This window comes from Leptinotarsa decemlineata, unplaced genomic scaffold (genome assembly GCF_025532065.1).
Source record: "Leptinotarsa decemlineata unplaced genomic scaffold, Ldec_3_MD MMD2_tig00003798_RagTag_RagTag, whole genome shotgun sequence".
Taxonomy (NCBI): domain Eukaryota; kingdom Metazoa; phylum Arthropoda; class Insecta; order Coleoptera; family Chrysomelidae; genus Leptinotarsa; species Leptinotarsa decemlineata.
In genome coordinates this window covers 2591976-2618621 of record NW_027412596.1, presented here as the reverse complement: position 1 = coordinate 2618621, position 26646 = coordinate 2591976, and the positions used below count along the sequence as shown (strand labels likewise).

At 34.3% G+C, this 26646-nt stretch overlaps 2 protein-coding genes across 3 annotated transcripts in view; both read left to right on the top strand.

Annotated features, from left to right (window-relative positions):
* LOC141483638 (uncharacterized) overlaps positions 1–26646 on the top strand; it is a 565103-nt gene that overhangs the window by 381789 nt on the left and 156668 nt on the right. The window lies entirely within an intron of this gene.
* Pka-R2 (cAMP-dependent protein kinase type II regulatory subunit) overlaps positions 1–26646 on the top strand; it is a 100752-nt gene that overhangs the window by 35289 nt on the left and 38817 nt on the right. The gene's annotated exons all lie outside the window — the stretch shown is intronic.

Here is a 26646-nt window from a genome sequence, read left to right as displayed (position 1 = left end):
CGTTCCTTGTTGCCTAATTATGACACTGGGAGTTAATTTCTAATTTTTTTTTTTTCACAAAGAGCAGACAGTTATGAATATAGAGAGAAGATAGTGTTAATATCTTTCGTTGCTTGAAAACAGATCTACATGAATTAGTATGACGTAGATTGTGAAGCATACGATTTATTCGTTTCTGAGCAACGAAGACTCCATTAATATTTGATCAGTGTGAAAGCAGCCACGAGTTCTAGCCATGGATTTGTAGAAGCGTCGCGCGAATCTCCATTATCAGCGGCTCCCAAAATGAGTATCCATTTCGTGGCCAGCAATGACTTTACTCAATGACCGCAAATCCATAATTCCTTCACATCATACGTGAGTGGGGATTTTTTTCTTCGAATATATTCATTGAAGCATACAGAACAAAACCCCTATGTTGAAATATTTTGTCGCGGATAAAATCAACCCCCACTCCCTATATAATAATTTTTAAAGAAAAATCCATAATTTCTTCAAATATTTTATAGATGAGGATTCTTTTCTTGAAATGTATTTAATTTGGCATACAGAATGAGTCCCGTATGTTGAAATATTTTGTCGGGCAGGAACGAAACCCCCACACACCCTTCAATTTTTTCAACGTTAAATTCAATAACTCCATGAAAATATTCGTGAATGAGGAATTTTTTTGCATAATTACATACTATGAGAGGTACTGAATGAGACCTATGTCTCAAAATATTTTGTCGGGCAGAAAAACTACCCCCATACACCCTTTTATGTTTTCAAAATTAAATTCAATAACTCCATCAAAATATTCGTGGATGGGGATTTTTTATTCATAATTATATACTATGAGAGGTACTGAATGAGACCTATTTTTTTAAATATTTTGCCGGGCAGAAAAACTACCCCCACACCCCCTTATATGTTTTCTATATTAAATTCAATAACTCCATCAAAATATTCGTGGATGGGATTTTTTTTTGCATAATTACATACTTTGAGAGGTTCTGAATGAGACCTATATCTCAAAATATTTTGCCGGGCAGAAAAACGAACCCCACGCACCCTTACTTGTTTTCAAAATTAAATTCAATAACTCCATCAAAATATTCGTGGATGGGAATTTTTGTTTCATAATTACATACTTTAAGAGGTTCTGAATGAGACCTATATCTCAAAATATTTTGCCGGGCAGAAAAACTACCCCCACACACCCTTATATGTTTTCAACGTTAAATTCAATAACTCCATGAAAATATTCGTGAATGAGGAATTTTTTTGCATAATTACATACTATGAGAGGTACTGAATGATACCAATGTCTCAGAATATTTTGTCGGGCAGAAAAACTACCCCTATACACCCTTTTATGTTTTCAAAATTAAATTCAATAACTCCATCAAAATATTCGTGGATGGAGATTTTTTTTTCATAATTATATACTATGAGAGGTACTGAATGAGACCTATTTTTTTAAATATTTTGCCGGGCAGAAAAACTACCCCCACACCCCCTTATATGTTTTCTATATTAAATTCAATAACTCCATAAAAATATTCGTGAATGGGGATTTTTTGACATGATTACATTACTATGAAAGGTGCTGAATGAGACCTATACCTCAAAATATTTTGCCGGGCAGAAAAACGACCCCCACGCACCCTTACTTGTTTTCAAAATTAAATTCAATAACTCCATCAAATTATTCGTGGATGGGAATTTTTATTGCATAATTACATACTATGAGAGGTACTGAATAAGACCTATATCTCAAAATATTTTGCCGGGCAGAAACGCAACCCCCACGCACCCTTTTATGTTTTCTAAATTAAATTCAATAACTCCATTAAAATATTGGTGGATAGGGATTTTTTTACATAACTACATACTATGAGAGGTTTTGAATGAGACCTATATCTCAAAATATTTTGCCGGGCAGAAACGCAACCCCCACGCACCCTTATTTGTTTTCAAAACTAAATTCAATAACTACATTAAAATATTCGTGAATGGGGATTTTTTGGCATGATTACATCACTATGAAAGGTGCTGAATGAAACGTATATCTCAAAATATTTTGCCGGGAAGAAAAACTTCCCCCACACACCCTTATATGTTTTCAAGATTAAATTCAATAACTTCATTAAAATATTCGTGGATGGGGATTTTTTTGCAAAACTACATACTATGAGAGGTGTTGAATGAGACCTATGTCTCAAAATATTTTGCCGGGCAGAAAAACTACCCCCACACACCCTTTTATGTTTTCTAAATTAAATTCAATAACTCCATTAAAATATTCGTGGATGGGTTTTTTTTTACATCATTACATACTATGAGAGGTGTTGAATGAGACCTATATCTCAAAATATTTTGATAGGCAGAAAAACTACCCCCACACACCCTTTTATGTTTTCTAAATTAAATTCAATAACTCCATGACAATATCCGTGGATGGGTTTTTTTTTTCATAATCACATACTATGAGAGGTACTGAATGAGACCTATATCTCAAAATATTTTGAATTTAATTTAGAAAACATAAAAGGGTGTGTGGGGGTAGTTTTTCTGCCCGGCAAAATATTTTGAGATATAGGTCTCATTCAGCACCTCTCATAGTATGTAATTATGAAAAAAAAATCCCCATCCACGAATATTGTGATGGAGTTATTGAATTTAATTTTGAAAACATAAAAGGGTGTGTAGGGGTAGTTTTTCTGCCCGGCAAAATATTTTGAGATATAGGTCTCATTCAATACCCCTCATAGTATGTAGTCATGCAAAAAAATCCCCATCCACGAATATTTTAATGGAGTTATTGAATTTAATTTAGAAAACATAAAAGGGTGTGTGGGGGTAGTTTTTCTGCCCGACAAAATATTTTGAGATATAGGTCTCATTCAGCACCTCTCATAGTATGTAATTATGAAAAAAAAAATCCCCATCCACGAATATTGTGATGGAGTTATTGAATTTAATTTTGAAAACATAAAAGGGTGTATGGGGGTACTTTTTCTGCCCGGCAAAATATTCTGAGATATAGGTCTCATTCAGCACCTTTCATAGTATGTAATCATGCAAAAAAAATCCCCATCCACGAATATTCTGATGGATTTATTGAAGTTTATTTTCAAAGCATGTACGGTTGTGTGAAGATAGGTTTTTTGCCTGGCAAAATATTGTGAGATACAGGTCAGATCCTCTCATCAATATAATGAATCAATATTCATTTGTCGAAGAACATTCTGCAGTGAATTTTCATTAATTATTGGAAATAGTCGTAGCTGTTCTCCAATTTACAACACATTTTGGATGCCGCTGATGCCGTGTGCAGTAGGCTCACGCTACAAACTCATGGCTAGAAATCCGTGGCTGCCTTCACACTCGTTAATATTTGTTGCATCTCCCCCATAGGACCACATTATAAGATAAAACAGAATTCACAAGAGCATAGCAAACATTTAACAGGTGTTCTTCGATAAGTATTTTTTTCAGTTTCATGTTATTTATAAGAACGTGTGTAGGATGTTCCATGAATCTTCTTGGAAAAAACTGTATCAACACTGTTTTTTCAGCATTGACCATGATTCTATTTCTTTAATACCACTTTGAGAGATCGACTCTTTCGGTTGTATTGCCAATTGCATATGAAGGAAATTTTCTGTGAAGATTCCTGCACTGATGCCTGTCTGATATAATTCGACGTCCTGTGTCTGATATAATTCAACGCCCTGCGTGGTATTAGCCAGGGGAGTAGCTGTTTTCTGAGAGGCGTCAGTTCATTCAACCTACTGTGTTAGTATATTCGAGACTGGTTCGAACGTTTAAAGTTCATTTCTTTAGATTTAATTATAACATTCAGTTTTCCTGGAGTTCAAATGGACTGATGGCTTCTTCAGAAATAGAAGTATTATCGGCAAAAAGAGCTATCGACGTAATGGTCCCAGGACTGAACCTTGTGTAACTCCAACTTTCAATTTACCTCGATTTTCAATTGCACTCTATTGGCCAGTATATTGAAGTCTATAGTATCAAAAGCCTTTGATAAATCGAAGAAGAGTGCGGTCACAAACTTTCCAAAATGCATTTATTAAGAAATTCTCTACAAAAGAGATTTTTATGGATGGTGTATTCAGATCTGGAAGTCACGGTTCTCTTCCTTGTGGGGTTCTTGCCAGAAGATGACAAGGGTATAGTATTTCCAATACTATACCCTTGTGAACAGCACAGAGAAGGAATTCCCGCCTCGACATAGGCGGCGGCATATTATTTTTCAGTAGTAGTTTTTCAGTTACTTATTCTTACAATCATAGCAATTGATCACCCCATGAAAAAGTTATCTCAACTGAATTTTTCCACCATGGGTAATTATGAAAAACTTCGAAATTTAAGGTAGTTGATTTCCGAGTCGTGTGAAAACACAAATAATCACATCGAATTCTCGTTAAACATATATTTACAAAATAATAGAGGCCAACAAAATTGCTAGAAAAATCAAAATTCTTCTTTGCTATATTCGGATGAGGTGGAATCATCATCGGGTTGAATAACGATTGGATTTATGGAACTTTGCACATAATATTTGTTCTCTTCTTTTATAACGTGGGCCACACAGTTCTTCCACACAGCACTATTACCTACTTCATTCACCACTCGCCTTATATTGTGAAGCACTACAGCATTCAAAGTCTGTGACTGATTACATTTCCGCAAGCTTTCTTTCATTGTGGCCCAAACCGCGTTTCGCTAACAAAGTTAGCATCTTCAGGAGAAGCAAATTGATACTGAATCTAAAGACAAGAGTTAGCTGTTTATATACCTAAAGTTTTTTGGTCCGATGTGGACTTTGTTTGTTGAATGATGATTATCCTAATTGATTTTTCTGTAATTAACTAGTGGAACTACTACCTGCAAATTAATTTGTCAATAATAGATTAAAAAGCGGACAAATTAATTTGCAGGTAGTGGTTCCACTAGTTAATTACCGAAAAATCAATTAGGATAATCATCATTCAACAAAAAACTTTAGGTATATAATCAGCTAACCCTTGTCTTTAGATTCAGTATCAATTTGCTTCTCCTGAAGATGCTAACCTAGTTAGCGAAACGCGCGTCGAGTGCAAAAATATCAGTTTGGTGTTAGGGTAATTGATCTCTAGAAAGTTTTCAAAAATCGGTTTGCAAAATCACTCACTACCTCACCTAACACCACGAATACACGGCATTGATAAAGAAATATTGTGAAACGGACAAAAAAATTTGTATTCAGCCAGTCCAGCTAGCTGAGCCTTTATTCCTCAACTACATTTGATAGCACGTTTACTAACTATCTGAGCGACTAAGGGTCACAGGCAAAAAATGTTTATGACTGTACTCATATTTTTATTGCCGTTCCAATTGGGAATGGATAGACTATATAATAGAGATACTAATAATCGAAACGTCATCAAGTAACTTGGTTTGTTATCCTTTTTTTCCTATTTCTTTACTAAATGCCTTTATTCTTTTTGCATATTAACTAATGATGAATAGATGGAGAACTGAGATCATCGAAATGTATACCCACCAGAGATTGACACTTGAAATAAAGTAATTATGTCACTTGAATTCCCACACTAAAACAAAATAGTGAACTGAATAGTTACTTGTTGTTGTCGCCGACCAATTCCACATAGCGAACTATGTTTACAAAAACACAGACAAAACACCGTAACTTTTTTATCTTTCCGTCTGCCGACGGGAGGCGTTTTTGTTGAATTCGACACAGTTGCTGTTTTGTCGTAGTTTTTTCCGTTTGGTGAAAATCCGCCTTTAGCGATACACATTTTCATTATCGAGTATTCCAAAACTTCAACCAGGCCATTAGTTTGCTCCAATTATTCACTAATTAGTTGCGGGAAAAACATTTTATTTTGATTTTGTTAAAAAAATATGGGGCCTCTTTAACTTGTCATGTTAGCGACACAATGTTATTATCATTGATTATTCCAGAACTTCGTCTGGAACGTTACTTGGCTCTAATTATTCGCTTATTAGTTGCGGAGAAATTTATTTAATTTTTTTTGTTGAAAAAAATAGATGGTACTTCGCCTAACTTGACGTCAAATATGAATTATGTCCCAATTTTTTGTAATTTAGAGTCTATAGTATTCCGATATTTTTACCTAATATAGCATGATATGCTTATTGTGGTATAGTAGGTTTCACGGTATATGGTATTGGCCAAATGATTATAATAAGCCCAAATAGACTCTAAAGTTGTAAAACATGAGAATGCTCATCATAAATGTGAATAGACCGGATTTATAAATATTTATACATATATGAAGCCCGATGAAGAATGAATTCAAAATACTGGAAATATAAGGAAATAACCAAAGCACCACAATCATATGAAAGCAGGAAATTTTGTCTCTCAGTGAGGGATTATAGAGGATTACGGCTCCCTACAATCAACATTCTAAAACACCGGCTCATCAACGACGGAACTCAAATCAACTGTAACCTCAATACAGTTTGGCGAGCTCTGTCTGCAATGGTCTGTAAACATCGCAAAATTGATAAGAGACAAGTAATAATGGAATCCACACGTTCAATAAACTGGCCATTTGAATATATAACGTCATTAAGAAAATATATCGGTCTGAAGATTGCCCAATAATCTACCTCGACGAGACGTGGTTTGACACGCATGACATCTCTTCCATATGATGGCTTGATTCCTCTGATAAGTAAAATAAAAGCATCATCAAATGCATGACACGCATGATTAGAAAATGGATGAGACCCAAACGCTAGTGGCTTTCTGCCAAAAATATTAAGAACTCTTGTGTTGATTAATACGAAGATATGACAGCAGAGTTTTTCGAAGATTGGTTTAAAAACTTTCTGTTACCCAACATTCTGCCAAATAGCGTTATAGTAATGGACAACGCAAGCTATCATAGTCGACAATTGCAAAAAATTCCTGGCTCAAATAATACAAAATTGATAAACTTCATTGCTGCAAACGACATATATTTTGAGGAAAATTATACAAAAAAAAACTTACAAGTGCTGGAGTCATTCTCTTTAAAGAAAATATGTTTGTGATACAATTGCAGAAGAATTGGGACATACAGTGTTACGACTACCTCCCTACTACTGCGTGTTTAATCACATAGAGCTTATGTGGCACCAACTTGAATCGAGCGTGAGCGAAAAAAATACTTCTCCGACTTTAAGTGGTACTGTGGTAGAATTAATTAGGAACTGTGTGGAAAAGTTGGAGAAGTTCTGTTATGAATGTTGAAAACTCGTACCTTTCTGTAAAATCAATTGCGCCAATTATAATTTAGATAAGAATAGCGACACACATTTTAATAAATTACATATATCTCCTATATTATGCAAAATATAATTGAAATTTCTCAAGTTCAACCCTGTAGCGCATTTGCAACTTTTACTTGATGATTTTCTACACAATTAAACCAGGTATTTTATTGCAGTTGATAAGCCAATTCCATTTAGAATGAAACAAACTATAGATAAAATTGTTGTTACGTCTATTGAAATCTATTGGAAAAAATACAGGTTCATAGTTTAGTTTCACGTGTCAATATTTGTCAGTAAAGTATAATCACGCATTAGTGCGTGGAATCCCATGTATTTATTATGGAATGTATTCAGAAAATAAAATGAGGAAAACCTACTATTCCAGAAATAAATGTCGCGGCCAACAACACCTTTTGAATCCATGCCATAATTTTGTTATCTACGATTTTTTTTGTATTGAAAGGGGTCATTTTTTTCTTATTAGTCAGTGGGCTATAGCCCACTAATAAGAAAAACAAGCATATATGCTTGAAGACTAGCATTAAACAAATCTAAAGAAATGAACTTCAAACGTTCAAGCCAGTCTCGGATATACCTACACAGTAGGTTCAATGGACTGACGCCTATCAGAAAACAACTATTCCCTTTGCTAATACCACGAAGGGCTTTGAATTATATCCGACAGGCGTCAGTGCAGGAATCTTCACAGAAAATTTTCTGCATATGCAATTGGCAATACAACTGAAAGAGTCGACCTTCAGTTTTGGAACGGGCACACTTGCAGACCGGTTTCGGGCTCATTAGCCACTCGTCAGTGCAAGATAGTGGCCATCATCGACCTAAAGTCAATTATATTCCATAATTGAAAGTAGGAATTCTTTCAGAGCATTTCATTCCTCTTCCCAAGTTGGAGCGAACAAAAAAATGTCACTTCATCTAGTGGACGAGCTCTTCGTGGTATTAGCCAGGGGAGTAGTTGTTTTCTGATAGGCGTCAGTTCATTCAACTTACCATATAGGTATCTCCGAGACTGGCTTGAAAGTTTAAAGTTCATTTCTTTAGATTTGAAAGGGATCATTTTTAGGAGAGATTAATTCTTTGACAAAGAAATGTTTTGGCTTTCTATTTCTCCATATTTATACAAAAAAATAGCTGAGATCCCAAAACGATTATTTAAAAAAATAAATTCCTTACAAAGATGTATACACCATGCATAAAAGTAATTTCAGACAGCAAATTGGAATTCGTTCGATTTTTTTTTCTTCATTCAAAGAGACATCGTTCTGCTAGCTTAACTTGACGTTAAGCTAGCAGAACCCAACGTCAAGCTAGCAGAACAACGTCAATGTCAAGCTAGCAGAATCCAACCAAAGATGAAAACATGTGTTGAATCACTCTAAGCTATAATTTTAGGCACATTTTGAAAAATCCTTCACATTGTGGAAATTCGGAACTTGCTGGCTTATTGTAGGTTTTTCCATTGAACAATTTTTTGGCCTTCGTTTGAATCGAATATTTGGGCAACTACCTCACGCACATATGGTAGAAGCGAAAATAATTTTCAAATTTATTTAAATGTGGGAGGGATACATAAATATATTAAGAATATTGTACTCATCTTGGGCTTCTCTTTCCCCTATCGCTCATTTTTCATATGTTATTTTTTAATCAGTGGGTAGCTTTACCGTAAAGCTTGCAGAACTATATAGAAATTCTTTGTATTAATTTATTACTCCTCGTTTGAATTGAATATTCGGTAGATGAACTCAGACGCGCATGGTAAAAGCGAAACAGCAACGCGGTACAGACAAGTGCAAAGGTGAACATGTGGTTGCAGATAATAGAAAACATCTCGCTAACTTGACGTTTTAAGTGAACCAGACACCACCAAGAGCGAAAAAATATTTTTTTCACCAACTTTAGGTACGTCAATCATTTCGTGTGCACGTCGGAAAGGGTCGCTAGTTGTCTATAACATTACTTTTTTTAAAGACAAAACACAAGTATTACAAGAAAAACGTTAAGAGCGGTGCATGAGTGAAAGTAGCGATTGACATTAGATTTGAATCGCTGGAGATTAAATCCAGTTGGAAAAACATTGTCTGGAAGTTCTTAATGAAGTGAAGTTCGAGGTGTACTGAGTCGAAACTCAAAACGATGAGCAGCCACAGTCCGTCTGTCGTATTTCTTGGTGGAATCAGATGTGCTAAGTCACTTGAACACTTTCCATGAAAGTATCTAAAGAAGAGAGACAAATCTCCAACCATTCTTCGATGTTCCAGACTATCAAGGTGGCAAGTGGTGTTCGCGTCTCCAATCAGGCGGATGGCTCTTTTATGGATGAAATCCAGCAGCTTCAGGATATGTTTAGGGGCGGAGCTCTATATTTGAGAACAATACTCCAAAGGTCTGATCTGAGCTTTGTAAAGCTATTTTTCAACCCATATCAATAATGCAAATCTATTTCTGGTTACAATACATCGTTTTCTTCAAAAATTCTAGTGACTTATTTAATTTTTTTTATTCTTTGTATATTTATTTTTTTTACAATTTATCAATCTGGTATTTATGAAAATGAGTATTGAAGTTGGTCGTTTCTTTTTAAGATTTGTCTTTAAAGTTCCGATGAAATGTTGGAGGAAGATGAAAAGCAAAAAGTGCCCCTTACATTGAAAAGTTTCATGAAATGATTAATTTCTTTAATATTTTTTACTGTAATGTTTTAAAGGGACCTAAGTCAATTTTTTTTGGATTTTGATGTTAGTTGAAGAGGACGTGTAAATTGAATTTGATGAACAGTAACAAGTCGTCTTTCAATATTGCTAGTTTGCTAACATTAAAATATTTATAATTTTTTTTTCAACAAATGTAAGTTATGAAATCTGAAAATAATATGATCCTACTCATCAAGGTACGTGAAATATAACATTTTTTTTTATTCTTCAACTTAAAAAAATAGTTGCAAAAAAACCGAGGTACCTTTCGAAAATCACCTATTAAAATATTTCAAATTTAAATTCTTCATCTGCCAGTTGTTACCATAACATCGGTTAGTATTTTGATGTTTGGTTCGAAAGTTTTCAGGCAACCGTGTTTCATATCATACCGGGTTTAGAGTAATACCACACTAGTGGTGATTTCAAAGCCACCAAACCACATTTCTGGTTACTTTTGAAACATATATTGAGGGTTAACAGATCTGAAACTCGGAAGTAGAAAATTAAACAAACTAGAAAATTATAATAGGCTGAATGGTCGGCCGAATTTGTATGAAACATAAACCAAGTCAATGTTTGCCATTCTGGAAAACGGAATAAAATATTTTATGTTCACTTATTTATTACACCGTTCAATATAGGCGAAACTAATTACGTTTTGGAACAAACACTAGAGTTACGCAAAAACATATAAATAGAAAATATAAAACTGACTCAGATAAATGACTGAATCAATGAAAACAATTTCTATGTGAATTAATTGAATAACAGAGGAAAAAATGACTCAATACTGTAGAATAATCTTGTGATTCATATCAATGTTGTACATTGTTGTGTACATGAAATTTGAAGTATCCATCCTAAGATTGAGATTTTTTACCGTATTTAGGACAGATTCTGATGTTACTTGGGTTATTTGAAGTAATAATTTGGCGCATAACTTTAAGATAATACTCCTTACTGACCGTACGACCATGTGGCAAGAACTCCTGATGCACTGCGTCACGGTAATCGAAGAAAAAATTAAGCAAAACCTTGATATTTGATCGAATCCGGCCTGCTTTTTTGGCTCTCTTGGGCTCTTCCATTGGAATGATTGGACTTTGGTTTCGATGTCATAACCATATACCCATGATTCGTCACCAGCTATGATCATTTCAAGCAAATCTGGATCGGTGTTAACGTCATTCAACAATTCTTGAGCGATGCTCATGCGACTTTTTTAAGTGTTTTCCAGCATTCAATTCCATTTTCTACACAATATTTCATGCAAATTTTTTGACCCATTTTTTTCGATAGCAGAAAATCGCTGAACACACAAAACATTTCTAACTTTTATGCTAAACAGCTGAAACTGTCAACATATGTTCGAAACAAGTGTACCAACATAAAAACATGAAAAACTCTAATGTACGTAGCCTACGAAATTTGAACATTCACTTTATTTTTTTTAAGTCCACGTATCTATAGAGTAGGGAGGGTGAGTGTAAGCCCACGCACTTAGGCCACATGTGACCCATTGTACATCCTTCAGAGGAGTTGTCCTCCTAGGTCATCGTCCATCCTGTCCTTTCCAGGAAGGTGGACAGGTCGCTGGGAGACATCTCCTTTATATCGGCAGGTGTAGGCCAAGACTCGCCGAACACACACTTTCTTATTGACGATAACTCGGGGCACTCGCACAGGACATGCCTGACAGTCTAATCATCCTGTTCACACATCCTTAGTTGACAGTGGCCAGTCAGAAATCCTACTGTAAGGCGTAGATTTTTCCTGGTCATCGCCAGATATTTCTTCGGCACTAGTTTCCCAGGGTCGCCCAAGGTGATCCTGGCAAGATTACATCCTTTGATTCCATCCCATCTCTTTAAGGATTGAGCATAGGGGTAACATTTGACTAGTTCCGCAATTGTCGAAGTCTGGGTCCTAAAATTCTTAGTCCAGCCGCTTCCTTGGCTAAAGAGTCGGCAATGCGATTACCTTTACTCCTGTCGTGCCCTTTAACCCACCTCAGGATAATGTTATTATCTACCGAGGCTTTGGCTAAATCTTGGAGGCACTCTAGTACTAGCCCTGAGGTAACACGCTGTCTGTTCAAGGCTAATAGTGCTTGTCTGCTATCAGTGCAGATTGTTATGTTTTTGCCAGAAATTCCTTTCTTGGTTATTTCTTTTGTGGCGATTTAGATACCAGCCAGTTCTGTTTGGACCACGATGGTATTTCTTCCCATTCCCCACTTAATCCTTAGGCTTAGTGACCTGGAGTACACTCCACATCCTGAGCCTTCTTTGGTTTTTGAGCCCACGTCCACGTATATAACCTTGCAGACTTTTTTGTGGGTAATGATGATTATTATAGACATGTATCATATTATTTCAGTTATCATGAAAAGTTTTTGCAGCTCACGCCAAATAACTAATATAGTAAATTTGTGATTTCTTGATTAGTGCAATTTTTCAAGGGATTTTCAATTGAAAACAAATAATAGTATATAGCCCATGTAACTTTCTATAGGTGAAATAATTTTCAAAATCAGTCAAGTTGTTTATGAGTTCATTCATTACAAACAAGCATACAAACATAATCAAATATTTTCACTTTAAGATATCAATAGACATGGGAAGAATTATAATTATCTGATGGTGACTCCATTATCAAAACATTATTTCAATGCATCTCAACATTGAAATGAGAGCTGGTAGGTAGATACCACTCTTCTAAATTACCCAATTTTTCATTTCAGATTTGATATCTGATATGCCTGAAGCACGTCTTGAGTCTAACGCACACTGCGACAGAAAGGCACAGGACCGTCACATGACGGGACGTGGCCTTCAAGCGGAGACATGTCGTCGTGGCATGTGCCTGTCCGTTGCCTGCCTTAGTTCCATGCGCGAAAGGACGGCATAGGTCGGGAACTTGCCGGGACGGAACATAACGTGAAGTTTCGTTTTTATTTCTGTAGTTTTTTTTGGGGGGGAAGCGCGTCCTGTTCCTTCCCTGGCATGTGCCTGTTCGTTACTTGCCTCAGTGGGCGCCCGCCATAAGTACCTATAGAAAGAGAAACGAAACTTCACGTCATGTTCCTGTCCCGTCATGTGCCCTCCTGTCGTAGTGTGCGCTTTTCATTAGTGCGCACTCCCCATAAGAAACTATAGAAAGAGAAAAGAAACTGCACGTCATGTTCCCGTCCTGTGCCATCCTATCGTGTGCGTTAGACTTTAGTCTAATTCGAAACAAATTTTAGTTGAGAAAGTGAATATTTAGTAATTATTATTAATTGAGAGTATGCTTGCAATTATGATGTCATTATTTGTTTATAACTTTTTGAATAAATATTATCATCCTTAGACATTGTTGTGTGAATGCTTACCTTGAATTGACTCGTGTGTAATTTCATAAGTAATTGTTTTGGGTATATCAACTGACAAGACAGTAACGAGGTCAAGTGAGTTCCGCATGACCACATCTGAACCCAACACCGCGTAGTATTCAGCATTTGGCCGGTGTGATCAGAGTTTGGACCTGTCACCCTTTTTTTTTTTGAACATCGTACGTTAAAAGATGGGTCTCTCGTCTTGCATTTTTATAAGAAGTTTCATCTCTAAACAAAATTTTGACTTTTCAACGACCTTGCATCTTAATGATTTAGTTTGAGAGTTTACTTTGAGCTTTAATATCTCAGTGTAGAGATTTTGACTTAATTTTAAACTTTTCTGGCAGTAGTATCATAATGAATTTCAAAAAACTTCAATTAAAAAGTCCATGTTCTGACTGATTTTTCGGTCAATCTTCCTCAGATTTTGTTTTATATTGTATTTTTTCATGATTCAAATGACAGTTACCTGTAAGAAGGTCTGTTAGACATCGTAGTTCATCCTTACTATAGTCCAACAACTATTTTGGTATCAAGCTTCGAAGGGTGAATAAACGTCATGGAGTGAGCCAATCCTGGAAGATTTTGCGAGAAGTCCATGGATCTTCTTGTCATCCAGGTGTTCAATGTTGTTTGGCCTGAAGCCTAAAGCGATGCCAATGACAGGTTATTACCCGATGAAGCTGTTTGCAGCACCCTCCTTTGCAAGGGGGTCAGCAGCCTCATTGGCTTCCAGGCCAGTATGGCCAGGAATCTACACCAGAGACAATCTATTGAGTCTTTTTATCGAGGAAAGTCGTTTTTGGCAATTTGCTACCAATTTAGACGTAGAAGCCAAGAGCTTCCAAAGAGAACTTAGCGCTTGTGATTTATTTAGGTGTTCAGTATTCACCTTGTTTTGATTCACAACTCTAATAACTCGATTTGAAAGGGTTATTTTTTTAGGAGTGATTAATTTTTTGGGAAAGAAAGTTTTTGGCTTTCTACTACTCCATCTGATACAAAAAAAATGGATGAGAGAATCTTCCAAAGAAAGGAAGGATTAATCAATTTGAAAATAAGTAACTCTATACATGGATGTGTAGATCATGCAAAGAAGTAACTTTCAGACACAAACTGAAAGAAAGTCCTCCTGAAACAGCTACTTTTTCATATAAACATTGAATTACACGAAAGAAAAAATTCTTTCGAAACAAATACTTCTATATGAACACTGAATTATACAGTGTAATTCAATGTTTATATGAAAGTAGCTGTTTCAGGAGGACTTTCTTTCAGTTTGTGTCTGAATGTTACTTCTTTGCATGATCTACACATCCATGTATAGAGTTACTTATTTTCAAATTGATTAATCCTTCCTTTCTTTGGAAGATTCTCTCATCCATTTTTTTTGTATCAGATGGAGTAGTAGAAAGCCAAAATCTAATAACTCCTTTTTTTTAAATGTATGAAAAAGTGTCATATACTTTTATATTAAAAAATAATTTTCTCCATTAGAAAAAAATTGTGTTTTACTTGAAAAAGTCAAAAATGCGTTGCTTGTTTTTTGTGCATTTTAGTATTTGTCAAATTACTACTCATATACGAACATTAAATAAGAAATACAATTATCTCACCCAAATGTTAAGATTGAATCCATGTGAATGATGGAAAACTACGTCATAATGGCTTGAAAATATCCTATTTTCCCTTGTGTTTGGGAAAACTCTCGAATAACAAGGAAACATTCTTTTCATTATAGTGCATCTTGAGATTTTGTCCTAAAGCGAATTGGATAAAATAAGTCAAAGAGTCAAAGCTGATTTCAATACCTTTGTGAGTAGTGCTTTCGTCATATCTCCAACTGAACCTTGAAGCCGCTCTTAATGACCATATTCAATAAGGATCAGGTCGTGGTCAGGTATTATATTTTTTATTTCAACAATTGAATGGTCCAAATATATGTAATACGTGGGCTGGCATTCAATTAACGATTAAAAAAATACGTTGGTACACTCGACTCGAACACATGTTTACAGTTTCAGCTGTTTATTGGTGAGAGGCATGACAGTTAGAAGTGTTTTGCATGTCTGGTGATTTTTTGCTATCGCAAAAATGGATCAAAGAATTTGCATCAAATTTTGTGTGAAAATAGAGTTAAGTGGTCAAAAACACTTCAAATTTGGACAGTGGCATACGGTGAATGTACTCTGAGTCAGAAAATGTTAACTCATGCCATGCAATTTTTTCGGAAATTTTGGGCATGAAGCGTGTGGCAGCGAAGTTCATTCCTGAATTGCAGAATTTTGACCAAAAAACCGTCACATGAGCATCGCTCAAGAATTGTTGGATGACGTCAATAACGATTCAGATTTGCTTGAAAGGGTCATAACTGGCGACGAATCATGGGTAGGTATATGGTTATGGCATCGAAACCAATGGAAGAGCCCAGGAGAGCCAAGACCAAAAATAGCACGCCAACTTCGAAAAAATATCAAGATTTTGTTCACCGTTTTCTTCGATTACCGATTACCGTGGGGTAGTGCATCAGGAGTTCTTGCCACATGGTCGTACGGTCAACAAGGAGTATTATCTTGAAGTTATGCGCCGCTTGCGAGAAGCAATACGAAAAAACGTTCGGTATTGTGGAAAAACAAATCATGGCTTTTGCATCATGATAATGCACTTTCTTACTCGTCATTGCTTGTTCGTAATTTTTTTGCCAAAAACAACACCGTAATCATGCCTCAGCCATCGTATTCACCAGATTTGGCCCCCTGCGACGTAATCCTGTTCCCAAGATTGAAGCGAACCACGAAAGGACGGCGTTTTGCAACGATTGAGGAGATAACAACCGAATCAGTGAGAGAGCACAAGGACACACCAAAAAGTGTATATCAGAACTGTTTCGAGATTGGAAGAATCGCTGGCACACGTGTATTATATCTGAGGAGGACTACAGGATAATGTATCTGAACTAGTTTGGCTCATGATATTGACAGTTATGACGGGAATCGTGATTGCCAACAATGAAATAAAATCCCTGTCATCACTTACTCCTTCTTATTGAATATGGTAAATTGTTTTGCCTTTGAAATATTTGACGGGACTGAGCAATTTTTAAAAAGTGAGATATACAGTGTCACCATTAAAGTGCGCACCATATGGGAAACTTTTTTTTCGAAAAGTTTCAATGAAGTTTAACTTCGGCACTTGTTTGTGCTTCAAATTTAATTTAAAATGATGCGGCCAACTGCGACCCACTGACATTCAGTGTTTGTCAAATTCAACTTTTTTTTTGAAAAAAATTGAAAAAGCGCATTTCTAGATCGAGTTTAACAAAAAGTTACTTGAAAAAGTTTTGTCTACGGCAATTTTATATCCATATGCCAAATTTTATGCAACTAGGATAAAGTTAACGTTTTGCTTAATTTTGACAGATATTCCCTTTATTTTAAAAAACAAGTTCGGTTAATTGTCATCAATTCATGTATACATAACAAACTCATCATGAAGTTTAACTTTTCTGATAAAGTTTTAGTTATACGGACATTTTTAGAGAGAAATTAAAAATGTGCTATAAAAATTTTAACAACACTGGTGCAAAGGTTCAATTATTTGGCTATTTTCTTAAACAAACGTCAGTACCTTCAATTTTGAAAAAGCAGACACAACTCAAAAATGCAATAAGTATTAATAAAATTACTAGAGTTGAAATTACATTAAAATTTCAATATTCAATATTTACAGATTATTTATAAACACTAACTAGGGCGGTAAGGATGCTAAATCACGTTGAAAAAATTTTTAAGTAGGTTTTGACAAACAAAATGCATGCTATGGTAGTGTCAAGTTGTTGATTTACTTGTCAAATTTTTAACAGTTATTGTTGCAATAATGTTGTCTCTTCAGGAAATAATAGAAATAGTTTTAATATGTGGTGAGAATACACCATACCGGCAAGTAGCTAACATTTTTAATGAACGGTATCCAGGAAAAAATGTTCAACATACTACTGTGTCAAGGATAATATCGAAATTCAGAAAAACAGGATCCGTAGCAAATCAATTTAAGAAAAAGCACACTCCAAGTAAATATGATGAGGAGGCCCAACTTAACATTTGTTTAAAAGTTATTGAACACGGGCAAACGAGCATAACCGATATTATAAAAAATACCGATTACAAGAGCGAATGTGTTAGAAAAATTTTATTAAAGAATAAATTTTGGCCTTACAAGCCAAAATTTATTAACACATTAAAAGAACGAGATTTTGATGTCCGTTTGGGGTTTTCATTCTGGTTTCAAGGAGAGAAAGAAGAAAATGTAAAGTTTTTCCGAATAAAATTGTATGGACAGATGAGGCAAGTTCTCTTCAAATGGAACGGTAAGTTCTCAAAATTGCCGATGGTGGGCCCAAGAAAATCCCAATTTCACAGTTGAATGTGGTGATCAGTATTCCTTTAAAACTAATGTATGGTGTGGGATACTTAACGACCAAATAATTGGGCCATTTTTTTTAGGGAAAATTTATCATCCGTCAATTATCTTAACCTTTTAAATAATGAGGTTAGTGAAGTTTTAGATAATATGCCTTTAAATATTAAATACGACCTATGGTATCAGCTTGATGGCGCACCAATACATCACACGGTTGCTGTAAAACAGTCCCTCCAACAAATGTTCAGAGGCAAAGTTATTGGACGTAACTGGGAACATTATTAGCCTCCCAGATCACCCGACTTGACGCCTTTAGACTTTTTCTCGTGGGGTTACCTGAAACAAAAAGTGTACCGAAGTAGACCATTTACTGACATACACCTGGAAAATACCATTCGCAAGTGCTGTACAAATATAAATCCCCGATTTATTAAAAATGCAGTTACAGATGTCAGTAGAAAGACAATAATTTGTATTGAACATGGAGGACGACATATTGAAATGTAGGCTATAAGTGTTTGACAACCTCATTTAGATCAATAAGTAATTTTTTGTACTAATTTGTATTTTCTATAATATTATTGTTGTTTAAAATTTACAATAATAATAATAGTTCTATCGAAAATATTTGGATTTTTTTTTAGTTGCCTCTGCCTTTTCGAAATCAAAGGTTTGTTTAAGAAAATAGCCAAGTGATTGAAACTTTGCACCAGCCATGTTAAAATTTTTATAGTAAATTTTTAATTTCTCTCTAAAAATGTCCGTATGAGTAAAAATGTATCAGAAAAGTTAAACTCCATGATGAGTTTGTTATGTATACATGAATTGATGACAATTAACCGAACTTGTTTTTTAAAATGAAGGGGATGTCTGTGAAAAATAAGCAAAACGTTAACTTTATCCTAGTTGCATAAAATTTGGCATATGGATATAAAATTGCCGTAGACACAACTTTTTCAAGTAACTTTTTGTTAAATTCGATCTAGAAATGCGCTTTTTCAATTTTTTTCAAAAAAAAAATTGGAATTTGACAAACACTGAATGTCAGTGGGTCGCAGTTGGCCGCATCATTTTAAGTTAAATTTAAAGCACAAACAAGTGCCGAAGTTAAACTTCATTGAAACTTTTCGAAAAAAAATAGATTTCCTATATGGTGCGCACTTTAATGGTGACACTATATATAATCATTTCATTCCTTCATTATTCTTGATATACGAAGCTCCACAGATTCTCCAAATACTCATCACAATGTTTATTTTAATAAATAATAATTTATTACTTCGTGTTGATGGTATTGTTTCACTTCTGAATTTGACGAAGTAACAAATTTTCATACACCGAAAACGAATGAATGGTTCTCGCACCTAGTTTTACAGTTGCCGACAATACGTTTCAGGTTCAACTCATGCATATAAAGTAGGTATTACGCACAAACATTTAACATTCTATTCTTGAATGAAGCGGGGAAAATGTTTTAATTTATTCCTGTAGGTATTAGAGCAACTTTCTACGTCACCATATTGTATTCCACGTAGTTATTCCAATGGAGATCTTTCGTTTAAATTTGTTGATTCCAAAAGCACGACAAATATTTCCGTAGATATACACAACCAAACTTATTATTATTCACAAACTGTCTATACTAAAAAAAAAAGCTTTACTGTTACTTACCATTTTCTATATTCCGAAAAAAAAAAATAAACGACTCCAATTTAGGCTGGCATACTTTTAATTAAATTATTCTAAGGCTGAGTTCTTTTGCCTCTCCTATGCTTCTTGAATTAAGCTAATCATATATTTTTATGAGATTCATTTATGAGATTTGAGCACATAAGACAAGCCTTTCAGTGTTGACGCTCAGAACAAGAATTCTACCATCATCTGATATAAAGCCAATTTTATTTTCACCTGAAAAAAGGTAAATTTTACCAATTTGAAATATTTTTTTTCAAAGAGTATAATAATAATAATATTTATTCACCATTTGGAATAATACAGTAAGTGATCCAATGGATAAAATAGAGTGAATAAATCAGGTTGGACCCACGAAATGAGGAATTCCACTTGTTTGTGAGAGAGAAATAATACAAAAATACAAATAACAATAAAATACAAGTAACAATACAAATATAAGTATACATATTAACAATAAAATTGTGTATAAAATATAATATACGATACAATGTCTGTCAATATGAGAAATAAAACATGAAGTAACACAAAGTCATTGATTAGTATATGTGAACATACTTTTCAAACTATCAGGTGCAGCACAAGATAAACTCAAAAGATTATAAAATAAAATCATTAAGGTAAATATGAAAGTTACAGAAAATAGTCCATTAGTTTAAAAGTTTCAACATTCAAAAATTAAAATTATGAGCATTTGTGACCTCTATGTTTTCAATTATATTTCTTTTGGCGGTGTATTTTTCAATAAGATTTAAAATTTCTTCTGAATATATGAAATTTGATTCATTTTGCAAGTCTTGTGACAGATATTTGAATATGTAGATTGTTGGGCCCTAAATAACAAAAGTTCTTCTGACATATTGACTTTTTCGCATAAGGTAATAAAATTACCTGTTTGTTTCGTGCTGAATAGTTATGACAGTATATCAGATTAGATTTGTTCTTATATTGTACGATTGCTAAATTGGTTTGATAGTTTGGAATCAAGGAATTCGTATATGTTTTGAGTCAATATCCTAATTGGATCTTGGGTAGATTTTTTTCCCTTCAACCCTATTGAGACTCGGACATCCATTTATATTTTTCAATTTTAATATTTCTATAACTTTAGCAAGACAAGCTATCAGAAAAATATGGCCTGTAGTTTGCTAAATCAGTTATATTTCCATTTTTTATGTATAGGAGTGTTTTAAATGCAAGGGAAAAACACCCAGTTCCATGCACTTGTTGATGAGGAATGTCAGTGGTTTCAATATATGTTCTAAAATAATTTTGAGTGTCTCTGCTTTGATGTCACCTATAACAACTGGTGACTTTTTATCTAATGATACTTTCGATTTCTCTTTCTGTTGTTGGATATAAATATGTAGCACAGGTTTTTTTTATAAATAATTTGAAGACCGTTTGATTTTTTTCGCAAAGTTTTCTTCTATTGAAATAAAATAATCATTGAAATGATTATTTAGCAATATCCTGAGGGTCGTGAAATTGCCCACCGCTCTGTAACTCAATAAAGTTGGTTCGTAACGATCTCATTGACGATTTTCCACATATTTTTAGGATCATTTTTTTTCCTCCAGAATTGATTGTTGTTATCAGTTTTTGCAAAATCTTTTTATAATTCATATATTCTTCTTGCAAGACTGATTGATGTTGTTTTTTTTGTTCACTGAATTGACTAAAGGCTTGGTGATCCTTTTTTGCGTTTAATCAGGTAACTTAACTTTAATCAGGTAACAGTACTGAACTTGTAAAGAATATTACAAGTTCAGTACTGCCGTTTATTTGTATTTGTACGATATTAATGAACTCATCCACTCCAGAATTAACATAATTGGATCGTAGTAATCCGTTCCATTTTATGTCTGAGGAGTTCACTATTATTTTTTTTTTGTGATATGTATTCTTATTATTTTCCATATGATTAATGTCTATACTTGTGTTGGGAAATGTGTTGTGTAATAGATGTTCCCAATAATATAGGTATAATTTTATTATAAGTTTAATTTTTTGATCTCATAAATTTATGATCTAAACAAACAGGTACTTATGTGATTCATTTTAACTCTTGTTGGTGCGTTCATTGCAGAAACATATCCTCTTTCACTCATAGCATCCAAGTAATGATCAGTAGTATCGCGTGAATTCACATGCAAATCGATTATCATATCTCCGCAACCACTAAGCTATAGACAAAATAAGGTCGAAAAAGATTTGATTTCTGTAGACGGGAATCTATATATTGCATTGATCATGAATATACGAATATTAACCCTTAACTTGACTTTTATTAGAAGAAAGCTATCAATAAATTGATATCATTGAGTTTGCTCTATATAGCGTTGTATAGCCTGGGATATTGAAGGCACGTATATCAGGAATGATAAAAATTTCAGTAAATACTATGCAGTTGAAAGATACGTCTAATGATCTCAGGGGAATGACGAATTCATCGAAATTATTTGATATGCTTCGAATGTTGGTCCAATATCCACACACTTTCACTTTATTTTCTCTATTTTTCTGAATAATTGCAAGAAAGTCGCAAATTAGTCCATTAAGGTTACATTTTCAAAATGTTTTCCTCCTTGATCACGGCAAAGTTCAACTTTTTCAATTGTTCGCGCGCATCACATTGATTAGCTGTTCCTCAGTGATGTTCTGGAATGCCACCCTCACTTTATGCTCTAGTTTTTCACGAGTAGCTGATGTTGTATTGTAAACCTGATTTTTAATTGTTCCCCAGAGAAAAAAATCTAGCGTAGTAAGATCTGGTGATCTAGAATATGAAAAAGAAATAATACATTTATGTAAAAATATGACAACTCAAGAATGTACCTCGCAGGCCACTGAATAGGTCCATAAGTGCCAATCAACTTTTCTGGAAAGGTGTCATTCAGATATGCTCTTACGACTTGAGAATTGTGAGGTGGCGCTCCATTTTGTTGAAAATAGATATCAACTTGGTTAGCCAGTGACAAATCTTCAATGAAATCGTTAATATGATTTCTAAGGAACTGTAGATATCTTTCCGCAGTCAGTTTTCCGTCGAAAATTATTGGCCCCAAAAGTTTTTCCCCAATAATACCCATCCAGCAATTGAAACCAAATCGCTCTTGAAAATTTCCTTCTTGCATCAGATGTAAATTTGTTTGAGACCAGTACCTTTTATTATTCCTATTGAACATACCCAAGTTGGTGAATCGAGTTTTATCTGAATATATAATTTTAAACGTACATATTGTCTGTATTTAGTCAAAAACCAGTGACAATAAGTCAATCTTCGGTTGTGGTCGTTATCGGAAAGATGTTGGTGTAGTTGGTACTTGAATGATCGATAATTATATTTGTGAAGAATTCTCCAAACGGACGAATGAGTTATATCACACTTTTTTCTTTCCATTTTTGGAAAATAATGCCGAGTGGGATGGATACGATTAGGGAACCTGTAAGTGTAAATTCGAGATGCATCAGTTGCATTCTTTTTTGTTTCTCCGTAAATTAGCAACATGTCAATTTTCTCGTTTCTAGTATAATTTGCCATATCTATTTCATTAGTTCGGACGAATGAAATGCACCAAGAAACATTGTCAACTACCTTCAAACAAACATTGGCGTATCTAATTATAAACTACACAACAAATACATTTTTAAAAGTGACAGCATATTCATTAGCCTATTTGTTTAGGTTGTCCTAGCATCAGCTTCAATTGTTTGTCACGGGTAACTAGAATAACAGGACTTAGGGCATAAGTATACCGAATACGTATTATTTGTTATTAGGTATGATCGTTTCTTGCAATAATTATTCAGAAAAATAGAGAAAATAAAGTGAAAGTTTGTGGCATCAAATTATTCATAAGAAAATTATCTTTCACAAAAAGCCGACGAGCCACCCCCTTTTTATTTGAAAAAATCAAGTTAAATGGAAAAATTCATATTTGCGACTGTGAAATAATTCTTATAACGACTGTGAAGTTGTAAGCTTCAAAGTCCCATGTTACTTGATCAAGAATGAAGCGATTCACATGATCCATGGAATTCTAGATCAAAAAATTAAAATTGGAATAAAAATGATTTTATTTGTCAAATATTGACAAGTTAAGTATTGTTGGATTTGGAATGTCATTCTCGATCGAAATAAGTAAAAATATATAGGATATCCTATTTACAAATCGAAAGTCGGGGTCATTTCCGGTCAAATCGGAAGTACGGCAAAGCAAGTAAATATGTAAAAAATGTAAATTGAACTGTAATACACAACCCTCAAATTTCGTTTTTCTTCTATCTAAAATAATAAAAAAGTTATAGGGGTGAGCCACCTTGTAGAATCACCCGGTATATGGGTCTATGGTAAATGATTCAGTTAGTTTTGATAAATACAAAATGAATAAATAACTAAATGATGACCAATTGTTTCAAATGAGATAGTTATTTATTATACAAGGGAAAAAAGTATTAGATTTTAGCTCGAGGGTGTGAGAGCTAAAATCTAATATTTTTCCCGTGTATAATACACAATTTTTTTCTGTGACGGGAAAAACGACGATTTAATATTGAAGAAAATTATTGATGTGAAATTTTATTTTTTAAACAGGTAGGCTGTTGTACTTATAGCGTTGCTAGGAAACCAATCAATAGAAAATCAAATATCTGTCAATTTAATTCTGTGATTTGATTTAAAAATTGCGAACTTGTGGTCAGTAGTTATTTTGAAAAATGTCTGATTCCAGTTTTCTCTGACTCCATCGGAGTTAGTAGAAGCAGCGAAAGTAGCGTCACAAAAATTATTGCCAGCTAAATCGCGGAAAATTTATGAAACCGCGTATTCAAGATTCATGGAATGGAAGATGAAAAAGACATGCAGTTCTTTCTCGGAGACGTTGTTATTGGCTTATTTTTCGGAACTGGCACAACAACAAAAACCATCAACAGTGTGGTCGAAATATTCAATGATTAAAAAAAGTATGTTACAATCCAATATTAATGTAGACATTTCAAAATATTTCAAACTAATTACATTTCTGAAACAAAATTATAAATAATGCTCCCGATGAAGTTTATTTAATGGCCAAGGTTGTTGTTGTATTTGGGATCGCAGGAGCTTGTCGAACTTGTGAAATCAGCCAGGTAACATTAGATGATATTGAAGATTCAGGAACGTTATTAATTGTGAAACTCAAGCAAACAAAGAATGATGTAAACAGGAGATTTGTAGTTACTGAAGAATATATTAAATTTTATTGAATGTACATAGCCCTTCGTCCAGCAGCAGCAAACAATCGCCGCCTGTTCTATGCATATCGCAATGGAAAATGTATCAATCAGGTTATGGGTAGCAATCAGGTTATGGGTAGCAATCAGGTTATGGGTAGCAATCAGGTTATGGGTAGCAATCAGTTTTATAAGGTACCTGAAGCCGTGGCTATTTTTCTTCAACTTGAAAATTTCAATTCATATACAGGTCATTCATTTCGAAGATCGTCTGCTACACTTTTAGTTGAATCTGGAGGAGACTTGATGACACTAAAGAAACATGGCGGTTGGAAGTTATCAACAGTCGCTGAAGGGTATGTTGATGAATCAGTAGCACACGGGACAGAAATAGCTAATAAAGTGTTTAGAACGTTTGGCAGTGCTGAAATAACACCCAAACCCGATTTGCGACCAGGTACATCGACGGCAGTTGTGTCCATGGCAGAAAAAAATATAATTTCAACACATGAAAATTCGACTGTTGTACCGAATAGTTCAAGGAACATATCATTCATGCAATGCACATTTAATACTTGTACTTCTGAAATGTAATTTTTGTATAAGAAAATATCCTAAAATTAAATTTCTACCTTTACTTATGTGTATGTGAATATATATATATATATATATATATATATATATATATATATATATATATATATATATATATATAATCGAGAAAGATTAATGCAGTCAAACTGCTGGAAAATAATTCCATGAAAATCAAAAGATAAATTGATAAGTACTTTTTTGATCATTCCCATATTGATCTCAATTTAAGAGCCACCGGTATACAGCTGTTTCAGCCTATTGGGCAGGTACCGGGCAGTACCGGGCAGGTACTGACGATGCCCAATATATATATATATATATATATATATATATATATATATATATATATATATATATATATATATATATATATATCCGTGAAAAAAGTACTCACTTTTTCCCGGGGAAAAAAGTGATTTCATAAAAACTGACATTTTGTTACCTGTACAAACATTTTTCCCGTCACAGAAAATATATGATTTATTTCGTCAGCTACGGTGCGAGTTTTCATTCTCTGCTTCTCTGGTGCTTCTTTCAAGGATTTAACAGGTTGTTGTGGGATGTAATGATTTTCTGCGGTCCTTTGATAGCGCTTCCAGAGGTTTAATGTTTGATATGGTGTGTTCTGTGGATGTTGTGGGTGTAGGAGTTTCGGGGACACTTCTTGGTTTTATTACGCAGATTTCAGGTTTCTCCTGATTGCCAAGTTCTTCTGGTTTGGATGTTCATCCGTTTACATGAAATCGACATCTTCTTGTGAAGCAGTTTTCTTCTTTGTTGATTGTTGAATTTTGGCGGCATCATGAATGGGTATGTTTCGTTCAGGCAAGACTAAACAAACGTATCCTGTTGTTTTTTTTATCAGCATCTAGAAATCCTCTGTTGATCAGTAGGACATTACTTGCTCACTGGTCTCATTCACTTTAGTATATTTTCAGATTACTAATATACACAGTAAACTAAATAATTGGAAATGGGCCCAGAATGCCGAATAACATTGTTTTAATACTCATTGAAGAAGAATCCAAGTGAAAAATAAAGTTCAGGGGTGATTGAAATTTTAATTCATTTTTTGCTTGGCACACAGTTATAGAGGTTACAACACGACTTCATTCCGTCAATCTTCTGACAGAGAGCGAAAGTTGGCTTGTCAGAGATTGGCCTGAAAATATTGAAAAATTATCTATAGGGCACATTCGCTCTTTTTTATTTCTGGGCGCGTTTCCCTCACACGTAGCTTCCTGTTTAAAAAAAAAATCTGTTTTTTCCGTTAACCAGCTGTCGCACCCCTACGAACGACAACCCTCAGAAGTCGAAACTTGTGCGAGCTAG